Source organism: Schistocerca nitens, chromosome 8 (assembly GCF_023898315.1).
Source record: "Schistocerca nitens isolate TAMUIC-IGC-003100 chromosome 8, iqSchNite1.1, whole genome shotgun sequence".
Taxonomy (NCBI): domain Eukaryota; kingdom Metazoa; phylum Arthropoda; class Insecta; order Orthoptera; family Acrididae; genus Schistocerca; species Schistocerca nitens.
Genome location: NC_064621.1, coordinates 335134767 through 335160390, shown reverse-complemented (window position 1 = coordinate 335160390; position 25624 = coordinate 335134767).

The window sequence follows — 25624 nt, the reverse complement described above, 5'->3', positions numbered from 1 at the left end:
TCAGTTTGGATTCCGTAGAAATATGGGGACACGTGAGGCAATACTGACCCTACGACTTATCTTAGAAGCTAGATTAAGGAAAGGCAAACCTACGTTTCTAGCATTTGTAGACTTAGAGAAAGCTTTTGACAATGTTGACTGGAATACTCTCTTTCAAATTCTGAAGGTGGCAGGAGTAAAATACAGGGAGCGAAAGGCTATTTACAATTTGTACAGAAACCAGATGGCAGTTATAAGAGTCGAGAGACATGAAAGGGAAGCAGTGGTTGGGAAGGGAGTGAGACAGGGTTGTAGCCTCTCCCCGATGTTATTCAATCTGTATATTGAGCAAGCAGTAAAGGAAACAAAAGAAAAATTCGGAGTAGGTATTAAAATTCATGGAGAAGAAGTAAAAACTTTGAGGTTCGCCGATGACATTGTAATTCTGTCAGAGACAGCAAAGGACTTGGAAGAGCTGTTGAACGGAATGGACAGTGTCTTGAAAGGAGGATATAAGATGAACATCAACAAAAGCAAAACGAGGATAATGGAATGTAGTCAAATTAAGTCGGGTGATGCTGAGGGAATTAGATTAGGAAATGAGACACTTAAAGTAGTAAAGGAGTTTTGCTATTTAGGGAGTAAAATAACCGATGATGGTCGAAGTAGAGAGGATATAAAATGTAGACTGGCAATGGCAAGGAAAGCGTTTCTCAAGAAGAGAAATTTGTTAACATCGAGTATAGATTTAGGTGTCAGGAAGTCGTTTCTGAAAGTATTTGTATGGAGTGTAGCCATGTATGGAAGTGAGACATGGACGATAACTAGTTTGGACAAGAAGAGAATAGAAGCTTTCGAAATGTGGTGCTACAGAAGAATGCTGAAGATTAGGTGGGTAGATCACATAACGAATGAGGAGGTACTGAATAGGATTGGGGAGAAGAGGAGTTTGTGGCACAACTTGACTAGAAGAAGGGATCGGTTGGTAGGACATGTTCTGAGGTATCAAGGGATCACAAATTTAGTATTGGAGGGCAACGTGGAGGGTAAAAATCGAAGAGGGAGACCAAGAGATGAATACACGAAGCAGATTCAGAAGGATGTAGGTTGCAGTAGGTACTGGGAGATGAAGAAGCTTGCACAGGATAGAGTAGCGTGGAGAGCTGCATCAAACCAGTCTCAGGACTGAAGACCACAACAACAACAACAACATGTATTTTCACTAGCAAATAAACGTCAATCTTTTGATATGTTAGGATAACACTTTTCCTGTTGTTTCACTTATCAATAGTTTACCATACAAACTTCGTCAAATATCCTTTGTATAGTTTTCTTTGGCTATTAAGAAATTCTATCATTGCTAGTTCTTTAATTCTGATCTAATGTTCCAATTTATTGTATTACGGATGGTATCAAACAACCTGTCTTTCGCCGTCCGGTTTTGGGGTAAGCGAACTGACGCAGTTTTGACGTTGCGTCTGATGTAAATACTCCACCATTTGAGTAACGTTGACGCTGTTGCCGTTCCGCTGACGTACAGTGTGACTTAGTTAGCTTCCACCCAAGCGGCGACTTATCTGTGATCACGAGGCTGAGTGTACCCCATTTTAGACCACACCAGACAAAACAAAATCAGTGTTGTGTCTTTAGAAGTCGAACTCGGGACCGCTTATACGGGTTAGGCAGTAACCAGCTACTCTCAGGTGCTAGACGTCAGCGAAATTGACACAGCCACTCAAAAGCACCTTAAACGACTGTTTTTTCAACATTTTAGATAATGATGAGCGGTTAGCTGATGCTACGAGGGACATTCCGAAAGTCAGTCTCTTCACTGTTTTACAAATGGAAACTTTATCTCCAAAAACATATACCCTGTGGCTCACACTATTTTTCGACATAGTGGTCACTGACACTGAGACATTTGTCGTAGCGTGCTATGAGTTTGGAGAAACCATTCCGGTAAACTCGGTGCCCTGCGATGCAAGGAATTGTCGCACAGCCATGCTGCTCCATCGCAGCATTGGTTTGGTGGTGATGTCCCGAGAGTGCGGCTTTCAGTGGACTTCGACCTTTAGCCTACAAATTCTGCCTTTCTTCTCTGCACATGCAACACCAGCTACCAGCCATCAGGCGAGACATAATCCCTTCACCATACACAGTCTGTAGGCGTTCACAGATAACCGTCATACAATTCCCACATGTCCATTCACACCGGATTAACAGCACGCGCTTCCATTGGCGATCACGTTGTCAGTAAATGTCCGTCTGCCATCGTGATGCGAACTAGAATAACCTCGGGCACGTCGGTCTGCTGCTACTCTCCCTTCTTCGACGCTCTGCGCATGCGTCATCCTTCCTCTGCTGACGCCCCTTCCGTCACTGAACCAGCAGCGGGTGTGGATTCATAAGGCGCTTGTTTGTGTCATCTCGTGTACCACCTTTTCTTTCAAAAACATAAAGCAACTTATTCTTGCAACGTCCCTCGTAAATAATAGAGTGTTCGCAATATCTGAGAGACTCGTCGACGACTTCATTAGAGAGCAAGCGCTACATTGTAGAGATGGATAATCGTAGTGGGAACGAGTCCAGCATTCGTTTTGATTGGTTTAAGGAAACTGAGGAACAGCTGGCCAGCGGGTAGTTGACTCTTTATGTTCACACTAAGCAGTACACAAAAGGAAGTCTGCTGAAGACAAGACCTTTCTCCTTCGATGGATTACGTAACATGGTGTTGGCATCGACTACTGAGAAGCCGATGTGTCAGCAGCTGTCCGTTTCTCCCACTCGTGTCGGGTAACGGGTGTCTCATGGTCACGACTGGAACACGTCCAGTGCAACACTAACCAGTGCTCTCTCATAGTTGATGCCAAGGCCGTGTGTGCTACGTGAGCGCTGATTTCTTTTATGCTTTTTACTTAGCACTCAGAACGGCTTATCCTAAAGAGAGCGCAGACATCTGGCGGTAGAACCTTTCCGTAAACGGCTCCCCAAAGGATGTCATATTCGTTTCCCAAGATGGAGGAGGGAGTAAGGTTGTTTCAGAAAAAGTAAACGCGCCAGAGAAGCAGTTCCTGTTCTGAGCAATGGGAGCATCAGTAAAGAGAAATCAGGAAAGATTCGAGCCATTTCGATCGTAGAGACTTTGAAAGTGTTGTTGGAAACGAAAGCATGCGCTTGTAGTCCAGAATGTGACAATTCCAAATATAATATATTTAGAAATGAATTTCTATTAATCATTAACAACTGCTTCCCCAGGAAAACGAGGCTACAAAAAACCGAATAAAGGTAAAAAAGTAGAAAATCAAGAACGATTACTCATGAGTCAGAACATTATCACCACAGCTCATCGCAGGACTGAATACGGTCTAGTGGCATTGCGGGCAAGTAACGCAGCAAGAAAAGTGTATAAGTGGAACAGAGACTATGGTGAACCATTCTAGTGACGATACGGCAGCAGATGGGAAAATCCGTCTCACGCAAAGCTTTGACAAAGGGCAGATTTCATGAAGCGTTTATTAACAAAACTGTCACAATTGCAGTATATATGTTGGGCGACTCGTTTCAAAGCAACCGGATCATCCTCAAGCCTGACCTGCTGAGGGTGCACTTAAGGCAAGATCACTCAGTTTCAGTGAAGTCGCCAACATTTGTATTGCAACTGTGACAGATTTGTTAATAAACGCTTTACGTGATATTAAAAAAAGGTTGCAGGTCCTGTATCAGTTTAAGTTGACACTGATAAAAAGAGAAGGTTGTTATAACCTGGTCCGCTGCTCGCATGCTACTGTCGAAAATCGTTCAAGGTCGGTGAAACCACGACTAGGTGACAACGTGCTGAACATCCACGCCGTAGCGGATAACGCTTAGGTCGGAGGCTTCCCCGCTCTGTGGAAAAGGAGAGGCGTCGATTTGAGGAAGATCTGACGACAGAGCACAATCCTAGTGCAAGCATAAATTCTTCGGAGCACACCGTTTAGTAAACACTGTTAAACGTGGGGCACCACAACAGACAACTCACACGTGTTCACATTACTGACGGGGAAAAAAATCGTAAAATCAATATAATTTCTGTAGAGTAATAAAATTTCGGGAATACATTTCTCTAGGTAACACATCTGAGTGATTAACATTGCAAGAGCATAGGTTAATGTAAGCGCGAGATAAGCAATTACTAATGTGAAATGTTGGTACTGTACATTAATAACCGGTGCAACCGCCACAATGTTAAACGCAAACATGCAAACGTGCATGTATTGTGTTGTACAGGTGCCGGAAGTCAGTTTGTGCAATGGAAATGGTTCAAATGGCTCTGAGCACTATGGGACTTAACATCTATGGTCATCAGTCCCCTAGAACTTAGAACTACTTAAACCTAACTAACCTAAGGACAGCACACAACACCCAGCCATCACGAGGCAGAGAAAATCCCTGACCCCGCCGGGAATCGAACCCGGGAACCCGGGCGTGGGAAGCGAGAACGCTACCGCACGACCACGAGATGCGGGCTGTGCAATGGAGTTCCACGCCTGTTCCACTTGGTCGGTCAATACAGGGACGATTAATGCCGGTAGTGGATGACGCTGGATTTGTCGTCCAGTGATGTCCCATATGGGCTCGATTGGAGACTGATCTGGTGATCGAGCAGCACAACAGGTCTAATCACCAGATTGACGTACAAATTTGCGGTCAGGCTGCATGGAATAACCGCGAAAATGTTCCAGCTGTCATACAAAAACGCACCCCAACTTCAGATGAAGGTCGAGTGTCTCCAGCACGCCGAGAGGTTGGCTACAGTTCCTCAACTAGTCTTCTTCTAGCCAAGACACGGCCATTACTGGCACCGAGGCAGAACCAGCTTTCATCAGAAAACACAGCAGACTTCAACCCTGCTCTCCAATGAGCTCTTGCTCGACAGAACTTAAGTCGCAAATGGTGGTGGTTTGGAATCAGTGGAACGTACGCTACAGGGCGTCTGGCTCGGAGCTGTCCTTCAAGTAACCGATTTGTAACAGATCTTTGTGTCATTGTAGTGCCAACTGCTGCTCAAATTAATGATGCAGTTGCTTACGATGCGCTCGAGCCATACGCCGAACAAGATAGCCTTCCCTCTCGGTAGCCCCGCGTGGGCACCCAGAACCCGCACTTCTTGCGACCGTACACTCTCGTGACTACCGCTGCCAGCAACCATGTACAGTGGCTACATTCCCTCCAAGTCTTCCTGCAATATCGCTGAACGAACAACGAGCTTCTCGCAGCCCAATTACACGATCTCGTTCAAACTCATCGAGGTGCTGGTAATTGCTTGTTTGTCATATTAAAGGCATTCTTCAAATGGTTCGAATGGCTCTGAGCACTATGGGACTTAACATCAGAGGTCATCAGTCCCCTATAACTTAGAACTACTTAAACCTATCTAACCTAAGAACATCACACACATCCATGTCCGAGGCAGGATTCGAACCTTCGGCCGTAGCAGCAGCGCGGTTCCGGACTGAAGCACTTAGAACCGTTCGGCCACAGCGGCCGGCAAAGGCATTCTAGATTAACATCAACTCACCATGCCCAACCCCCCATGAACCATGGACCTTGCCGTTGGTGGGGAGACTTGCGTGCCTCAGCGATACAGATGGCCGTACCGTAGGTGCAACCACAACGGAGGGGTATCTGTTTAGAGGCCAGACAAACATGTGGTTCCTGAAGAGGGGCAGCAGCCTTTTCAGTAGTTGCAGGGGCAACAGTCTGGATGATTGACTGATCTGGCCTTGTAACATTAACCAAAACGGCCTTGCTGTGCAGGTACTGCGAACGGCTGAAAGCAAGGGGAAACTACAGCCGTAATTTTTCCCGAGGTCATGCAGCTTTACTGTATGATTAAATGATGATGGCGTCCTCTTGGGTAAAATATTCCGGAGGTAAAATAGTCCTCCATTCGGATCTCCGGGCGGGGACTACACAAGAGGACGTCGTTATCAGGAGAAAGAAAACTGGCATTCTACGGATCGGAGCGTGGAATGTCAGATCCCCTAATCGGGCAGATAGGTTAGAAAATTTAAAAAGGGAAATGGATAGGTTAAAGTTAGATATAGTGGGACTTAGTGAAGTTCGGTGGCAGGAGGAACAAGCCTTTTGGTCAGGTGATTACAGGGTTATAAATACAAAATCAAATAGGGGTAATGCAGGAGTAGGTTTAATAATGAATAAAAAAAATAGGAGTGCGGGTTAGCTACTACAACCAGCATAGTGAACGCATTATTATGGCCAAGATAGACACAAAGCCCATGCCTACTACAGTAGTACAAGTTTATATGCCAACTAGCTCTGCAGATGATGAAGAAATTGATGAAATGTATGACGAGATAAAAGAAATTATTCAGGTAGTGAAGGGAGACGAAAATTTAATAGTCATGGGTGACTGGAATTCGTCAGTAGGAAAAGGGAGAGAAGGAAACATAGTAGGTGAATATGGATTGGGGGTAAGAAATGAAAGAGGAAGCCGCCTTGTAGAATTTTGCACAGAGCATAACTTAATCATAGCTAACATTTGGTTCAGCAATCATAAAAGAAGGTTGTATACCTGGAAGAATCCTGGAGATACTAAAAGGTATCAGATATTTTATATAATGGTAAGACAGAGATTTAGGAACCAGGTTTTAAATTGTAAGACATTTCCAGGGGCAGATGTGGATTCTGACCACAATCTATTGGTTATGAACTGCAGATTGAAACTGAAGAAACTGCAAAAAGGTGGGAATTTAAGGAGATGGGACCTGGATAAACTGAAAGAAGCAGAGGTTGTAGAGAGTTTCAGGGAGAGCATAAGGGAACAATTGACAGGAATGGGGGAAAGAAAAACAGTAGAAGAAGAATGGGTAGCTCTGAGGGATGAAGTAGTGAAGGCAGCAGAGGATCAAGTAGGTAAAAAGACGAAGGCTAATAGAAATCCTTGGGTAACAGAAGAAATATTGAATTTAATTGATGAAAGGAGAAAATATAAAAATGCAGTAAATGAAGCAGGCAAAAAGGAATACAAACGTCTCAAAAATGAGATCGACAGGAAGTGCAAAGTGGCTAAGCAGGCATAGCTAGAGGACAAATGTAAGGATGTAGAGGCTTGTCTCACTAGGGGTAAGATAGATACTGCCTACAGGAAAATTAAAGAGACCTTTGGAGAGAAGAGAACCACTTGTATGAATATCAAGAGCTCAGATGGCAACCCAGTTCTAAGCAAAGAAGGGAAGGCAGAAAGGTGGAAGGAGTATATAGAGGGTTTATACAAGGGCGATGTACTTGAGGACAATATTATGGAAATGGAAGAGGATGTAGATGAAGATGAAATGGGAGATACGATATTGCGTGAAGAGTTTGACAGAGCACTGAAAGACCTGAGTCGAAACAAGGCCCCGGGAGTAGACAACATTCCATTAGAACTACTGATGGCCTTGGGAGAGCCAGCCATCACAAAACTCTACCATCTGGTGAGCAAGATGTATGAGACAGGCGAAATACCCACAGACGTCAAGAAGATTATAATAATTCCAATCCCAAAGAAAGCAGGTGTTGACAGATGTGAAAATTACCGAACTATCAGTTTAATAAGTCACAGCTGCAAACTACTAACGCGAATTCTTTACAGACGAATGGAAAAACTGGTAGAAGCGGACCTCGGGGAAGATCAGTTTGGATTCCGTAGAAATACTGGAACACGTGAGGCAATACTAACCTTACGACTTATCTTAGAAGAAAGATTAAGAAAAGGCAAACCCACGTTTCTAGCATTTGTAGACTTAGAGAAAGCTTTTGTCAACGTTAACTGGAATACTCTCTTTCAAATTCTGAAGGTGGCAAGGGTAAAATACAGGGAGCGAAAGGCTATTTACAATTTGTACAGAAACCAGATGGCAGTTATAAGAGTCGCGGGGCATGAAAGGGAAGCAGTGGTTGGGAAAGGAGTGAGACAGGGTTGTAGCCTCTCCCCGATGTTATTCAATCTGTTTATTGAGCAAGCAGTAAAGGAAACAAAAGAAAAATTGGGAGCAGGTATTAAAATTCATGGAGAAGAAGTAAAAACTTTGAGGTTCGCCGATGACATTGTAATTCAGAGACAGCAAAGGACTTGGAAGAGCAGTTGAACGGAATGGACAGTGTCTTGAAAGGAGGATATAAGATGAACATAAACAGAAGCAAAACGAGGATAATGGAATGTAGTCAAATTAAATCGGGTGATGCTGAGGGGATTAGATTAGGAAATGAGACACTTAAAGTAGTAAAGGAGTTTTGCTATTTAGGGAGCAAAATAACTGATGATGGTCGAAGTAGAGAGGATATAAAATGTAGACTGGCAATGGCAAGGAAATCGTTTCTGAAGAAGAGAAATTTGTTAACATCGAGTATAGATTTAAGTGTCAGGAAGTCGTTTCTGAAAGTATTTTTATGGAGTGTAGCCATGTATGGAAGTGAAACATGGACGATAACCAGTTTGGACAAGAAGAGAATAGAAGCTTTCGAAATGTGGTGCTACAGAAGAATGCTGAAAATAAGGTGGGTAGATCACGTAACTAATGAGGAGGTATTGAATAGGATTGGGGAGAAGAGACGTTTGTGTCACAACTTGACTAGAAGAAGGGATCGGTTGGTAGGACATGTTTTGAGGCATCAAGGGATCACAAATTTAGCATTGGAGGGCAGCGTGGAGGGTAAAAATCGTAGACGTAGACCAAGAGATGAATACACTAAGCAGATTCAGAAGGATGTACGTTGCAGTAGGTACTGGGAGATGAAGAAGCTTGCACAGGATAGAGTAGCATGGAGAGCTGCATCAAACCAGTCTCAGGACTGAAGACGACAACAGCAACAACAATCATACCCAATCTCGAAAGTAACTAACGCTCACGACCATTACAGAGAGTATTTAAAGCAAACATTACTTGTATCGTCATAGTTATGCTACATGCGTGAAATTTTAATATACATCATGTTTCAGACGTAGAAACCCGTCTACCAACTTTCGTTTATGCCGTACAACTCGTTCTTGGTGCTGCTATTTTTTTCCTTCAGTGCATTTGCCCAACGGCATGGTCATTTACGATTGCAGTGGTAATGCTCGAAATATGCTCCGCGTCACGGACGCAAGCCATTGGCGGCCGTGTTATGCTATGGGGGACATGGGACTTGTGATAGTACAGAAAGGCACCCTGACAGCTGAGGACTACGTGATCATTATTTCAACCACCTGTAGTCCTTCATGCCTGATGTCTTCCCCGACGGCGATCCCATCCTGTCGCAGGATGTCCGCGTCACTAGATCAGAATCACTCCACAGTAGTCTGAGGAGGAAGACAGTGAACTCACCTAGATGTCCTAGCCATCAAATTCACCTGTTCTAAACCCGATGGAACTCAGGTCTACGCTCAAAAACAACCAGCTCGTAATTTACGGGAATTGCGTTACTTGCGCGTAGATGTGTGGTGATAGCTACATCGGGAAACATGTCGCATCCTTGCCGCGAAGAATGGCTGCCGTTTTTCTTTTCAAGGGTGGACCAACACGCTATTAAGTACTGGGTGGTTATAATTAAAGCGTAGTTACTGACAGAGGTCCAGCGTGGGCTATAAATTAATTATTGTGTGGCTGCGAAACTTGGTAGATACACTAGTGCGCTAATGCGGAACCGATTTATGGTGGAAAGAAATTAGTTCCAATTTTGGCCAACAGGTGCAAATCTGGCACTGTACAGCATCTCGTCGACGCCTCCAGTGCTCAGACTGAACAAACTGCGTAAGCAGCGTGTTTCACTCCTTCTGCTCACGTCCGTTCCTAATCCATTACGTATGGAAATACGTCTTTCTTCCGGTCACACCACCAGATTTGCACCTGGTGGGCAATATTGAAACTCATTTTTTCCAGCGTAAAACGGTTCCTCATTAACGCATTTATGTTCACCACGTCTCGCTGCCTTACGATAATCACAGGCTGCTCTGGACCTCTGTGAGTAGCTGCACTGTAATTGTAACCATCCAATAATGGTTTAATGTTTTGGCTAATAAGTGTAAATTCGTGTTCAGCATTACGTAAAGGACGCTACAGCTTAGAGTCAATACTGTATACCGAAGAGGCAAGGAATGGAGTGAAAGGAAATTTCATAACTGGAAGATTAGATCAGTGTCCAGGATGGAGACTCGTTACCGGACTCTCGCGAGTAACGGTCTTATCTACCCGGGCGCAACACTCAACCTGCCTTCGCAGTTCTATTTTGTAATATCTCTTTCTTACTCTGAGAATTCTAGTGCTCTTGAGGGCTCAAAGGCTGAAAAAGCTGCTGCCGACACCCTGTAAGGTCTCGAGAACTGCGCGTTTGTGACACATGGATGGAACACAGACGAAACTTATGAATGTATATGTCATGAAAGAATGTTCTGTACAATGGCGAAAAACGTCGATAAAGTAAGAAATGAAGAAACATAGTTGTTGGGGAATACAGATGATGAAATTCTGGGCCGAATTCCAGGACGGAATAACAAATGATCTATTTACTGTAGGCTGCAGCTCTGAGTCTTAACAGTCTGGTAAGCTTATCCATTAAGGATGTTTAAGAATCTGTGACTGCTTATTCAATGTAAACACATAAAACTGAAACCAATCGCAAGTGACTGGTTGCAGTTTTATGTATTTACATTAACAGTCTGTGTTTTTATGGTGAATTTAGAAGTCAGCTACCGTACCCAGTGGTTAAGTGTATTTGCTCATGCAGTCTTTCGAACACTGTGAAATTCTGGCAGTGGGTTTGAGACATTTGGGTATTGCAGAAGAAGTAGGTATGCTAGAAAATTGTAGTTTACACCAACTAGAAAGATGGAGCACACTGGATGATTTGAACGTGGCCAGGGTAGGTCAACACACCAAAGGAAGGTAGTTACCTAACCCTGCTGCCAATATAATATTACCAGCATTGCACCATCAGTTTTACAATATGAAGCATGGGGATGCTGATCACTAAGTACAGGCTAATACGTCTGGTAACCAAACGGGTAAAGATCAACGAGGCTGGGAGTGTATGTGTACAATAATAACAACTGCTGCAGGAGTTAAACAACGCAACAGTGAGGAGTAAAGCTACTCAGATTTTCTAAATTCGGAAGGACGTGATGAAGAGTCGAAATAGGATGATGATGAGTAAATTAATGAATGATTGAAGTGTTCAGTTAGAGTGCAATGTTTTAAAAAAAGAAATTAGTCAGAGGAACTGCAGTGGAAATGCGAAGGCTCGAGTGCTGCCGACACGTGCACGATCGTTTAGTAGTAGTTTAATAAAGGCCCCCACTTAGATGTAGCATAACCGCACAGTCAACACTTTGAGCAATTCCAGCAGTCCTGATCATCGTTATAACGGTTCTAGGATAGAGAGTCGTGTGGTGGTAGGTTTCTTCTTAATCTTTTACTTTCACTCCAATCTTCCTGCTTTCATTCTTTTCTACATTTCTCTCTTAATTCAGTTGGAAATACTCTTCTTTTTATTATTTGTGATAAGCTTCTGTGGGACCAAACTGCTGAGGTCATCGTTCCCGAGGCTTACACACTACTTAATCTAACTTACGCTAAGGACAACACACAACACACACACACCCATGCCCGAGGGAGGACTTGAAACTCCGACGGGTGGCGGAGGGGGGGGGGGGGGGGAGTCGACCGTGACGAGGTGTCCAAGACCGCTCGGCTGCCTCGCGTGGCTTGTAAAGTTTCCTTGTATACATTACTATTACATATTCAGTGTCAAACCGAAATGATGTCAATAAATAAAAATATTGTTGAATACCATTTACATCTGTGAGCACAATTTACTACCCAAAACCAAAACGAATAGTGACTATGAAATACTATGGTTATTTATACCTTGTGGAAAGCTATTTTGCAAAAACCTTTCTTATTAAAATGAAATAAGGAAACGTGTCCGATGAAGGGTAATACAATAAGAAACAGTCGCGCGATAATAATGGAAGATTGAAAATATAGAAAAAAGCGACATTTGATAAATAAATATGTATTGAGATTTAGAGTATACATTACGTATAACACAAACTGCAACATGGTTTTGCAGTGCAAGAAAGCAATTTAGCTTATTTTATTTGCAGAAATTAAAGTATAATCTTCCTTCTCCACGAAATTTATTTGCAATTGCGGAATTTTTCTGACGTTAGCTGCTTTACTACACATGAAAGGTAGTCCATATGTCATACACTCTACGACTCTATCGCTCGCAACTTTGCTTGGATTCCCGCCGCAGTGTTTCAAGGACACACACATATTCAACGTTAATATTACGATTGTCAATTTGCATGTCAAAGCTTGTATTACTGATTTTTTAACAATGTTTCGAGAGACATATATTGGCAACGATCTTCTATACTAAATTTATCAAATTTATTCGCACTCGCGCAATCTTCGTGACGTTAGCTGCATTAGGTTAGGAGATATTACCTAGTACCCATACATAAAAATTTGTGCTGGACCGGGATTCGAACCCGTATTTCCCGCTTGCAGCGGGAATCCAAGTAAGGTGGTAAGTCCCTATGGGGTTGGTTGGTTGGTTTGTGGGGGTGGAAGGGACCAGACTACAAAGGCCATCGGTCCCTTCCTATGGGACCAAACTGCTGAGGTCATCGGTCGAATTCAAGTAAAGCTGGAAGCGATGAGATCGTAGACAGCATCACGTATGGAAGTTTGGTTCGGTATTGGTGGTGTGTTGAATAGCCGTAGTGTTTAAGGTGTCGCTAGCGACAAGCAGGAAATCGGGGCTCGAGTCCCACACCAGCATAAAGTTTCATACATTTTTAGTAAACTGTATAGCTCTTGTGATTTTATGAATCTTTCTTCTGTTATTACATACAGAAACACAGTATTTAATATAATACATTTGATAAATTCTATTCGTACCGTATTTAGTCGCCCAATGGACGTTGGGGTAATATGGCTGGACACTGGGCATATCATATAACCTCACAGTATTATATGTTTATTATTTATTACAAGTAAATGGTTGTAAAGGTAGTAACAGATATAGAAACACAAACAGAGAAGAGCAACACTCCACAATTTTGACGTCTACGCCATACCAAAAACGCTGGTAATTATCATAATTAAAGAAAAGATAAATGTGCGAAGATCGTTAAGCAACAAAAAACTGCGAAGAACAAAGCACATCCTACTAGGATAGAACGAACAAAATGTAAAAAAAAGGTCACTTGAATTTTCATCATCTGAATATAACCAACTTGTACGACGGCTGTCGTCTAGGAGATACTGATGCTGAACGGAAACAAGAAGTTTGTTTGGTGGGTGATGTATTTCGAAACCACGGAGTAATTTGATACACGGAGCCCTTCAAAATGCAGTGGAGGGAACAGTCCAAAAGTTCTCAAATTTTGACTGAAGTTGTTCAACATGTAGCGTGTGATTATTTCATTTACATATAATATTTATGAGAAGCCTAACTGAAAAACTTCTTTTGTCTATGCTGTAGGATGACCGACAATCAGCAGTAATGTACTAACTTCTCCTCCAAGTACAGGGTGAGTCAAAAAGAACTTTACAGCTTCGGAATGATATAGAAATCTATTGAAGTAACTTACAGAATCGGTAGACACGTAATTTTGTAGCAAACAACCTCAAGTTTCACAAAAAAGTGTCAAGTGTCAGTTTGTTTCGAAATGACTACCATTTATGATGCGGTAAACATCCCACCGACAATCAGTTTTTCCCCACACTCGTTGCAGCAAATCGGGCGTAACTTCTGCAACGGCAGCGTAGAGTCGATTTTTCGGGCTGGTTAAATTGTTTGGTAGGGGAGGAACTTACACACGCTCTTTAATGAAACCTCAGTGAAGGAAATCCAGTGGTGTCAAGTTTGGGGAGCGAGGTGGTCATAGGATTATCCCTTCAAGGCCAGTCTACCGACCTGGTAAGCGATTGTCGTTTAAACCTCGCACTTCCATGACTAAATGAGGTGGTACATCGTCTTGCTCGTAGTAAACAATTCTATCACGGTCATCTTCATCGATCTACGGAATTAAAAAGTTTCCAAGCATATCCAGATACACAATACCACTGCCAGTTTTCACCATGAAAATGAAAGGCCCGTACACTTTCAGTTTGCTAAAGGCACAAAAAACGTTAGCTTTGTGGCAGTCACGAACGTGTTCCAGGGTTGCATGTGGCTTTTCGCTGCGTTGTGCGTATTCACCATGCCACTGATATGAAATGTTGACTCATCACTGAAGCACATTGTGTTCAAGAACGTATCGTCTTTTCCTTTCCGATGCGTCATTTCCGTACAGAATTCCTCACGAGCAGTCTTACCTACATCAGTAATGTGCTGTGCCATTTTGAACCTATTTAGTTTCAAGTATAAACGTCTACGTAGCACTCGACAAACAGTTTATGTGCAATGCCAGTTTCGCGAAAAGCACGTCGCCTGATTTTTGTGAACTGCAGGCGAAGCTCTCCCTAACCTACTCCACGTACTCATCAAGACGCATTCACCTGGTGATTCATCATGTCGCAGTGAACAACCCGTCTCAACGAACCTCTTGTGCCAACAGTAAAATGTAGGCGCACTTGGAGGCTCTTTAGCGCATTCGGTGCAAAATTTGAGCCGAACAGTTGTTGCAGAGGTCGTTTCATGAAACCAAAACACGCAGCGAACACACTCCCCACCAGTGAAAGTAATCATTTAAACTGTGCACTATGTTGGCGCTCTTTGTAACGGAATGGGTTACTAATGCACAAATGAATCGAACTTGACGTTGTTTGTTACAAAGTGACACATCTACTGATTCCTCAAATTATCTCAATAAATTTCTATATCATTCCAAATTTGTAATGTCCTTTTTGACACCCTGGACAATTCAGCAGGTGTGTTTGATTTCATTCTGCTCTCGTGCGAATATAACTATACGATATCTATCTCTCGCAGCAGTGGTTGTCCTTATATTATTAGCTCGACACCACAAAAAATCTTTCACAAATGTAGATTAGTTCGACAATAGACTAGAAATATAAAAAATCGTTTCTGTACCTTTTTGGTTTACTTACAACCAATTACCGTTGTGGTTTAACAACATAAGTATACTGGAAGCTCAGGTCATGAGCTGAAAATCCAGTATCTCCCTGTACAATAAGAGCTGTCACAGGAGCACCCAGAATTCGTACCGCTCACTAGCTCATTGAAATCCAGACGAAGAATGGCATACGATACTCGTAGAATAACTCCTACGATAAGTGTTGCGACATGGACTCGTACCAGCGATGTAATGTGTTGGTCAAATGACAAGGAATCTTATACACTGATGTACAAAAAATTGTTAATAACAAAAATAATTTTCCAAAAAAATTCCGTAGGTTTGAAGAAAACTGAAATGGATAGTACAAACATGGGGTTTAACGCTTTATTTCCATAGTTTATGTAATTTTTAGACTAGGGGAACAGCGGATAGTGCAGACAACATAAGCCAAATTTGGTACAGAACATTTGTTGTTGTTTGGAAATAAGGTATAACGAAAGCTTTACTTCAGTGTTTGTTTTAGTGTAAACGGTAAAAAAAACGGAGATTTCAAGCAGGACGACATACAGCAAGAAAATATTTCGAGATGTTAAGGAAATGCCGGGTAGTATAAGCCACCATAGGTGTCTGCAAGAGGGGGAGGGGGGGCAAGAGGGTATAATTGCCCCCTCCAGAAAGCTGGGTACAGATTTTTTATTCACTACAAAACTTATTTAGGTTTCTAGCAATTATTGTCTGCGACTCCGCTGAAGTGCAAAGCCGGCCGAAGTGGCCGTGCGGTTCTAGGCGCTACAGTCTGGAACCGAGCGACCGTTACGGTCGCAGGTTCGAATCCTGCCTCGGGCATGGATGTGTGTGATGTCCTTAGGTTAGTTAGGTTTAATTAGTTCTAAGTTCTAGGCGACTGATGACCTCAGAAGTTAAGTCGCATAGTGCTCAGAGCCATTTGAACCATTTGAAGTGCAAATTTAAAATTTCCGACAGGGACCAGAAATACTTCAGACTTAGCAATCACTATGCGAGCGTCATTCCTTAAGTCATTGCAACTATGGTATATCTTACGATAACACGATGACTTGGAAATTCAACGATGCGCGTTGAACCGGTAAGCCATTGCGTACCTGAATGCCATCATAACTGTACGATTCCATTACAGGAGGTCGTGGCATAGGGTGAAATAAACGCACGCATTGCAACTCTGTGTAAATTAACTGAGCATGAGTACAAATGGAACAAAAGTAAAATCGATTACTGTTGTTCAAAATAGTCCCCCAGTTGATCCAGACAACGTTGACAGTAATGGGGAAGGTGCTAAATGCATTTAGCAGTGCCATTAATGTGTGCCACCTGTCGCCGAAGTGCCCTGATGATACGAGGGTTGTTTTTTAAGTAAGGGCCGTTTTTAATTTTTAAAAAAGATACAAATACTTTTGTAAAAAAACTTTTATTTTCTGATTCTACACACTTTTACCTATTTTTCTACATAGTTGCCTTGTTTATTTAAGCACTTGTCATACCGTACAACTAAGTTTGTAATTCCCTCTTCAAAGAATTCGGCCGCCTGCTCCGACAGCCAAGAGTTGTGGCCGCTTTCACTTCATCGTCGTCATTGGAGCGCTGCCCGCCAAGATGGTGTTTCAGGTACCGGAAAAGGTGAAAATCGCTAGGAGCAAGGTCGGGGCTGTATGGTGCATGGTCTAAAACTTCCCAGCCAAAAGAATCAATCAAATCCCGAGTCTTTTGAGAGGTGTGAGGCCTAGCGTTATCGTGCAGGAGCAAAACTCCTTTTGTCAGCATGCCGCGCCTTTTGTTTTGAATTGCTCTGCGGAGCTTCTTTAGAGTTGCACAGTAGGCATCTGAGTTGATTGTCGTTCCTCGTGGCATAAAGTCCACTAGCAAAACACCGCGCCGGTCCCAGAACACAGTTGCCATACATAATCTTGCGCTTTGACAGCGTCTGTTTCGCTTTGACCTTGACGGGTGAGGTTGTGTGTCGCCATTCCATCGATTGTCGCTTGCTTTCGGGAGTGATATGGGATACCCATGTTTCATCTCCAGTGACAATTTGACTCAACATGTCATCCCCTTCTTCCTCGTAACGAATCAAAAAGTCCAATGAAGTGGCAAATCTCTTCCCTTTGTGGTCCTCTGTGAGGAGTCTGGGTACCCACCGAGAACACAGTTTCTTAAAGTTTAGGTTTTGAGACACAATTTTGTACAAAACCGATCTTGAAAAAGAGAGTGGAAATTGTGAATCTTCTGTCCTCACGAATCTTTGTTTCGACTGCAGCCACCAAAGCGTCAGTGATCACAGAGGGCCGGCCTGAGCGTTCTTCGTCATGGACGTTTTGACGGCCATTTTTAAACTCTCTAACCCATTGACGCACTTTACCTTCACTCATTGCATTCAAGCCATAAACTTCTGTTAACTGACGATGAATTTCTGCAACTGATAGGCTTCTCGCGGTCAAAAAACGTATCACTGACCGTATCTCACACGCGACGGGCGATTCAATAATCGTAAACATTATAAAGTAGCACAGCGATGCGTACACGTCAACTACAGAGCTGCAACTTGCGTCAGTGTGAACGGGAAGGATGCCGGCAGTGACGCGGTGGCTTGTTGCGGCGTCCGCGCGAACTACGGGACTATACGCGCGAACGGCCCTTACTTAAAAAACAACCCTCGTATCTGCCCTGTTTGCAAAACGCCTACAATTCAACGGTTTCTTCAGTCCTAGAGTAAGGTCGCAGTTGCATGGATTGGGGCCGGGTAGGTAGGGCGAGTGGGGAAGGATTGCCAACCCCCACCGCTGTACACAATTCTCGATGACGTCTGCTGTGTGGGCTCTAGCGTTATCATGCAGTGTGATTGCATTATTCAGCGGTGCCGGACGTTTCCGCCGTCCCCCGTAGTTCCGCATGACACTGAATAGCATTTCTGCCAACGAGAAAAGCAATTTTCACGTATGCCCTCTGTTCCACTCTGCTTACATTCATCCTATAACACGGCTAAGCTCACAATGCATATTTCAAGCGCTGGTACCGGCATCCTCGGATGAGATCGCTATCTGTCGGCTGATTTCGGCACTGTTTGCCGCGGGCCTTCGAATGTATTTACTGCGATTACAGTGATGCCACATGTCCGCACGATACACCATAGTTGTCATGACTTAAGGAATGACCCTTCTATATCTCGGGTTTTCTTATACGTCACTCTATTCTTATACGCCGATTCCTTGGTGTGGCTGCGGTTTCGGAACTGATCTGCAGTCACAATGGATACGAACAACACAGTACACATGGCAGCAATGTACGCGCCACTCAACCGTCCCCAATTCCCATAAAGACACCTCGTAGTCTTGATACAAAAGGAAATCACAACAGAAGTTTACCATTCGTCTACGGGAAGAAAAATCCCACGATGTCTTGCTGAACGACTATTCAGATTCGTACGGTAAGACTATTGCAGTGCCTTAAGATCACAGCCATGCTTCATTGTATGTGTGTACATCTGTACTTAATCCCAAACACACAAGCTGACAAAAGAAAATACCATTTTCTGTGCTAGGACAAAGGGGAAAAACTGTGAAGTTCAAGGTAGAAAAAAATTGCACTGTAGAATTGGATGCAACACGGCGCCACATACGTAGAGCTACGAGTTTTGCATTCCATTTAACACGTTGAACAATAATGGTGAAAAACTGGAGAGTCGAGTGTTACATAGGTGCAGTCCGAGACTGCTAAAAAGTATCTATCTGTCAGTTTGAGGACAGTTTAGGGAAGTTTCTCATATTCATCTAGTCATATATTGACATAGGGCTACACTGTACCTAACCAACCGAGAAACATAACTTTTAAAACACATTTCCTTCAACTTCAGTTTCGCCAGTCGACACTAAAGGATATAAACCATGTCAACAATGCAATAAATTCATTAACGAGAACAGATTTGAAATTTTGTAAGAGAACAAAGGATTGTAGAGGGAATTAAAATTGAATAACCTCTTTTTTAAGTTTCTAATCTCTTTCTCCACTTCGAGAAGTATTAACATGGAATTTTTTAATACAGAAGCATTTCTTTCAATCCTTCTGACTTTTTTTCTCTATTTCAGATATCAAATTTTTAGTTTCAGTTTAACATTATGAGATTATGAATACATTATTTTTGTGCGTATTTTACAGCTTCATTTCAAAATCCGTTGGATGCCCTAGATTTAATGATAGACAACATAATTTCGTATCACTGTGGGATAATGACCATGACACAACACATTAAAGTTGTGGAGTTTTGCCAGTTATGGTGTTTCTTCATAAAAGTTTGATGGAAATCCATACCTTCCAATTTCTTTTCTCTGTTAGATATGTGATGTAGTTTTAAATTTTCTGCCAAATCGTAAGTTGACTTTTGAAATCAGTCTTAGCTATCGTCATTAATCTGTAACGTAAATCTCTCATGTGCGTGTTCGCATTTCACCACAATTTTCGTCAAATGCTGGCTTAAAAAAAAAAAAAAAAATCTGAGGCGTTATAGATGTATGCTGATTCCGTACAATGATTTTTATCACCTTTGCAGTGTAGTTCTAGGAACATTAAAACAATCGGCAGCAGCCCTTTTGTTATTTCGTCTCCCACAACGGTTGAAACAGGTTGCTTCATTGTAGTCTCGGACCACAGAGTTGTAGCCTCTCCTCGATGTTATTCAGTCTGTACACTGAACAAGCAGTAAGGAAACCAAAGAAAAATTTGGAACAGAAATCAAAGTTCAGGGAAAAGGAATAAAAACTTTGAGGTTTGTCGATGACATTGTAATTCTGTCAGAGACAGCAAAGAACTTGGAAGAGTAGTTGAACGGAATTGACATTGTCTTGAACATATAAGATTAACGTCAACAAAAGTAAGACGAGGACAATGGAATGTAGTCTAATTATATCAGGCCATGCTGAAGGAATTAGATTAGGAAACGAGACAGTTAAAGTAGTAGGTGAGTTTTGCTATTAGGGCAGCAAAATAACTGATGATGGCCGAAGTAGAGAGGATATAAAATGTAGACTGCCAATGGCAAGAAAAGCATTTCTGAAGAAGGGAAATTTATTAACATTGAATATAGATTTAAAGTTAGGAAGTCATTCCTGAAAGTATTTGTCCAGAATGTAACCATGCACGGTAGTGAAGCATGGACGATAAACATTTCAGACAAGAAGAGAATAGAAGCTTTTTAAATGTGTTGCTACAGAAGAATGTTGAAGATTAGATGGGTAGATCATGTAGCTAACAAGGAGGTACTGAATAGAATTGGGAAAACAAGAAATTTGTGGCATTTCTTGAACAAAGGAAGGGATCGGTTGACAGGACACACTCTGAGACATCAAGAGATCAATTTAGTACTGCAGGAAAGTGCGGGAGGTAAAAATAATAGAGAGAGATCAAGAGGTGAATACAGAAAGCAGATTCAGAAAGATGTAGGTTGCAATAGTTATTCAGAGACAAAGAACCTCGCACAGGCTGGAGTAGCAGGGAGACCAACGCCAAACCAGTCTTCGGACTGAGACCGCAACGACAACATAAAACGTGCAGTAAGATTTTATTTACTGGCAGTAGCAAATTACTACTTGCCAGAAATTTTTGTATGATTATCGTTTTCTTGTATTTATGAAATTGCTTTACAACATTAACAGAAACTTTTATTCAAAATCACGTATTTCAAAAATATTAACATTAAGAATCTTTATTTTCTGCATGCATTAGCCCACACATTTTACTGTTTGAAATTATTTATGTAATACAAAGTAAAGACTGGTATGTTTTCACTACATGTAAGTCATAGGGTCCACTTCTATGCACCTCAATGTGTGCCTCAGTGAATAATCAAAAAAAAAATAGTTAATTAATATTTGTATACTAGAAAATATTAAAAGAAAAATTTCCTGAAAATATTCACCCATGGCCTTAAATAGAAAAACGAGATCCTAAATGAAATGACAGAGTACAAAATTTCACACTTCATTACGAATTTCAGTTCAGTACTCTTAAAACAGAAAGTATACAACATTAATGTTCATTTTGAAATATATTACGCAACCAAAATCAGTGCTATGACAGCAAGACATGCAGAAGATGTTGCTACTGACAACGCCAGGGTCGAAATATCGGCAGCTACATCGAAACTTGTCTTATTTTGACCGCCATCTTGTGTTTTGCGCTGCTGATTTATTTTGTGTATCCTACCTTAAAGACAACGTTGAGGAGTTGTTTAACAATAGTGGAGAAATCCAGAAGAGCCATGGAAATAGCGATGCCTCAACACGTCACAAGAAAACTGTCACGACACAAGAACGAAATGAGTGGCTCATTTATAAAATTTTCAAGTGAACAGAAGACCAATACACAAAGTGTAACATCGCCTCTTACTAGGTTAACCTTCTCCTCTCTGCAGGATGATCAGAGCAGTGCTGTAAAGAAGCTTTAATATCTGGATAAACTTGGGTTAAATGATTTGTAATGTCAGTATAGCCTGATGATGAGGCACTACCTCGAAATGCCGCGCGGGATTAGCCGAGCGGTGTAAGGCGCTGCAGCCATTGACTGTGCGGCTGATCCCGGCGGAGGTTCGAATCCTCCCTCGGGCATGGGTGTGTGTGTGTTTGTCCTTAGCATAATTTAGGTTACGTAGTGTGTAAGCTTAGGGACTGATGACCTTAACAGTTAAGTCCCGTAAGATTTCATACACATTTGAACATTTGAACCTCGAAACATGTAGCTAAATAAATAATTAAGTTGTCAACAAACTGGTATTAGAAAATTTTTTCACATTTCCTGTGAATTTTTTCTTATCTCAGGAGAGAAGAGGATAAACACCCTGTATTTACTCCAGTGGATGTGTCATTCCTCTTGCCACGTTCGGGTAGAATGGCACCATACAAAAATTGGGTCAGATGTGGTTCCCCTATGTACCTGTCATTCCCATTATTTCAAGAACGTTCATTGAACACGTAACATCGTCAAAATCTATCTGTAGCTCTCAGATGAAGCAAATGCTTCCTGCCTTTCCTACTGCTTCCTTTGAAACGTTGTGCCTATAAATATGACCACAGCAGGAAGTGCACAGTGCCTGGGGTGTACCCCGCACAGGAATTCCCCACGGCGTTATCTCGACTGCAGACGTATCCCGCCTTGCGCAACAAGGCCTCCGCCGCCCCCGCACCCTCGCCGGACTACAACAAACAGGTGGCGGGCGAACAAAGCGGGGCTGCCTACCTGCCTTCTGCGGGCTTTGTCAGGTCACAGGCCGCAGCATGCGGGCGGGACCCGTGCTGTAGCGGGGGTGGAGGCTGGAGGGTGGCCCGGGGTACCGGGACACGTGCGACATTCTTCCCGCGCTCCCTTTCTCCCGTCCCTCGTCCATCTTATGTTCAAGGCCGCGACAGCCTTCAATGCTGACGGACCGACACAAGAGCGCACGGCTATTCGTGCTCCTGTGACAGGGAGCGCCGGCTAAAGACGCTGATTACCACTGAATCGAAATCCCTCGCCGACTCATACCTCGGGACACGCTATAGCGCCCATCGCAGTGTAAATAATTTTGTCATAACTCGACATAGCTCACCTTGACACGTATCATTCTCACAGCGCAAGGGGTTACCGTTTCTTTCTAAATTAGTCTTGCAGAGTTATATTCGGGGTAACTGGACACTACTGAGAAGTATTGGTGGAAGTGTTTCACGAAAATGATCGCTGACCAGCCTTCGGTGTGATATGAGGATGAACAATAACTCCGTAAGATTTAGTTTAAGACTCAGGTTCTGTGCCGCCATGATACAGAGCAAAGACTGTAAATTCATACTTGACACAATAGCAGCAACGTTCTGAAGACTGGCTCATAGATTCAGCTGGATGTCGTCAGCATGTAAGTGGTCGTTGTAAGAGTGAAGTACAGGTGAAATATCACTGTGATGATCGCATGGCATTGATGGTCAAGAGTCTCCCTGGGGAAATTCGGCAGCCAAGTTGCATATCTTTTCAGCTGACGCCACAATGGGCGACTTGCGTCTCGATGATGATGAAATGATGCTGAGGACATCAATAACCACGCCCCGAGTGGAGAAAATCTCTGACCGAGTATCGAATCCGGGCCCGCTGCAAGGCAGTCAGGCGCGCTGATCTCTCAGCTAAAGAAGCGGACACTGTCACTGAGATATAGTGCAAAAGTAATGGTCCAAAAACTTTAAATCTTATCCCTTAAAGGATAAGTAAGTTAATATTTATAGATATCTTAGGAATCAAAAGAACAGTTTTTTAAATGATGAATTATCCGATTCACAGATGATTCGTTGACCTTTGTTTTTAACGTAGTATCGCGTTGTTAAAGAAATTCAGCCATTTCATTTTAATAAATAAAATATCAAAGTCGCCTCATAGTTGTCGTCCATGGATATTGTTTTGCTTCCACAAAGCAGTTCAAAAATGGTTCAAATGGCTCTGAGCACTATGTGACTCAACTTCTGAGCTCATCAGTCCCCTAGAGCTTAGAACTACTTAAACCTAACTAACCTAAGGACATCACACACATCCATGCCCGAGGCAGGATTCTAACCTGCGACCGTAGCGGTCTCGTGGTTCGAGACTGTAGTGCCTAGAACCGCAGGGCCACTCCGGCCGGCACAAAGCAGTGTACGTAGCACTGTCAAGAGAGAGATTGAAGAAATCTGTGAAATCTGGAATAATAATATCAAAAACATTTTTAAGCATACTTAATTCACTCTACCATTACCTACTGCCTCAAAAGACATTGTCCTTATCGCTTTCCGTACTGTATATATAGAAACGTGTTTGAGGAAGTACGCTTGTGTCGAGAAGGTGCTATCCTGTGACTGAAAATTTACCGTAAATTGAAAATTGGTTCCTGATGAGAAAACGTCGTTTAGTTCTTATGTAAAGGCTTGGAAAATAGTGTCATATTTTGTCATTGTTGTAATGAGCCGGCCGGTGTGGCCGAGCGGTTCTAGGCACTACAGTCTGGAATCGCGCGACCGCTACGGTCGCAGATTCGAATCCTGCCTCGGGCATGAGTGTGTGTGATGTCCTTAGGTTAGTTAGGTTTAAGTAGCTCTAAGTTCTAGGGGACTGATGACCTCAAAGTCCCATAGTGCTCAGAGCCATTTGAACCATTTTGCTGTAATGAAACTGGGCAGTTTTTTTCACAGTGTTGCAGGAGTTGCAACGTTGCATATAACAAAACTGATAGTCCTGGTTTTGGCATTGCGCACGTCTTGCTTAACTTTGTTTCGCGGTTTCCTGTCTGCTTCATACAGTGCAGGTTGTGGATTTCGCTTGATACTTCGATGTGCAGAATTTCTTCTATTCATTATCTGGCGTAGTTCCGCAGTCCGCCGAGGAGTAGGGAATTCTTCTTACCTTGATAAAACAGGGGCTGATTTTTCACAAAATGCAATCAGTCTGCAAGATAATTCCCGGATTTTTCCATCTAATGTAGACTTTTTGCTTTTACCCTGCTATGAGGTATCTGAATATTTGTTATAGAAAGTGTCACGGCTTACTTGTAATAAATTTAAATGCGTCATAAAGTGAGATTTCGCTCTGGTGTTCTGCCGTGAGTACATTAAGAATATCGCACCGTGGATGCATAGGCCTGTGGCAGAAATATGATTGGCGAGAATTATGGGTTGATTCAGAGATATAACAGTCGTAATGTTACCAGTGGAGCAAGATTTTATCCGTAGGTCTGTACTTGTGCTCCCACAACGGTTACTGTACACAGTCATATTGAGACATTAGCGAGAAAAAGGCTGATTGGGGGGATAACAAAGCACATATTTTGGAGGGTTTATGGATTTTTCCGGTTAACATTTTTTAATTACGTAGATTCGTTTTTAGAAACAAAGAGCTCTGCTTCAGAGTCGTGACTACGAGACTACGATCGACATCATGTTCTGCAGGGTCGTTATGAGGAAAACAGAGAACGAAGTGACATTAACCGGCCTGCAGTTGATTCAGTGAGATGCAGCCCAGAGAGCGAGCAATCAAAGTCACGTTCCCTAGGCCAGAACATAAACGATGACGTGACTCTGCCCGTGACTCTGACACTTGGAAAATGACACTATAAATCACGAACCGCAATGAAATCTGACTATATCACATTAGCTGGATTTATTTATTGCTCTTTGCTACCTGTTGCCCTGTGACTTTATAGCGGATATAACGTATCGCATTGTTGTTTTAACATCAAATTGTACATTTATTTCAACTACACATTCGATACAATGTGTGTCTAACATACTTTCACAATCATTGGGAGCGAATTCATCATACCAAACAAGAAAAAAACCGTATCAACAAATTATCGTAACATATAAGCAAAGAATCATCTTCAGTATCAGAAATTAGTCTGTTGAATAGCTTTATCTCTAGAATTTCGTTCCATCGTTTCTGTGATATCCCTCCATTCACGTGACTTCGAATTGTACAGTATTTTTGGGGATCGATTATCACCATTTTTTTTCTACATGACTTAGCCACTTTGTGTGAAATGACTTTTAGTCGGCCTTAAGCCATTCAATTAAAAAAATTCAGTGA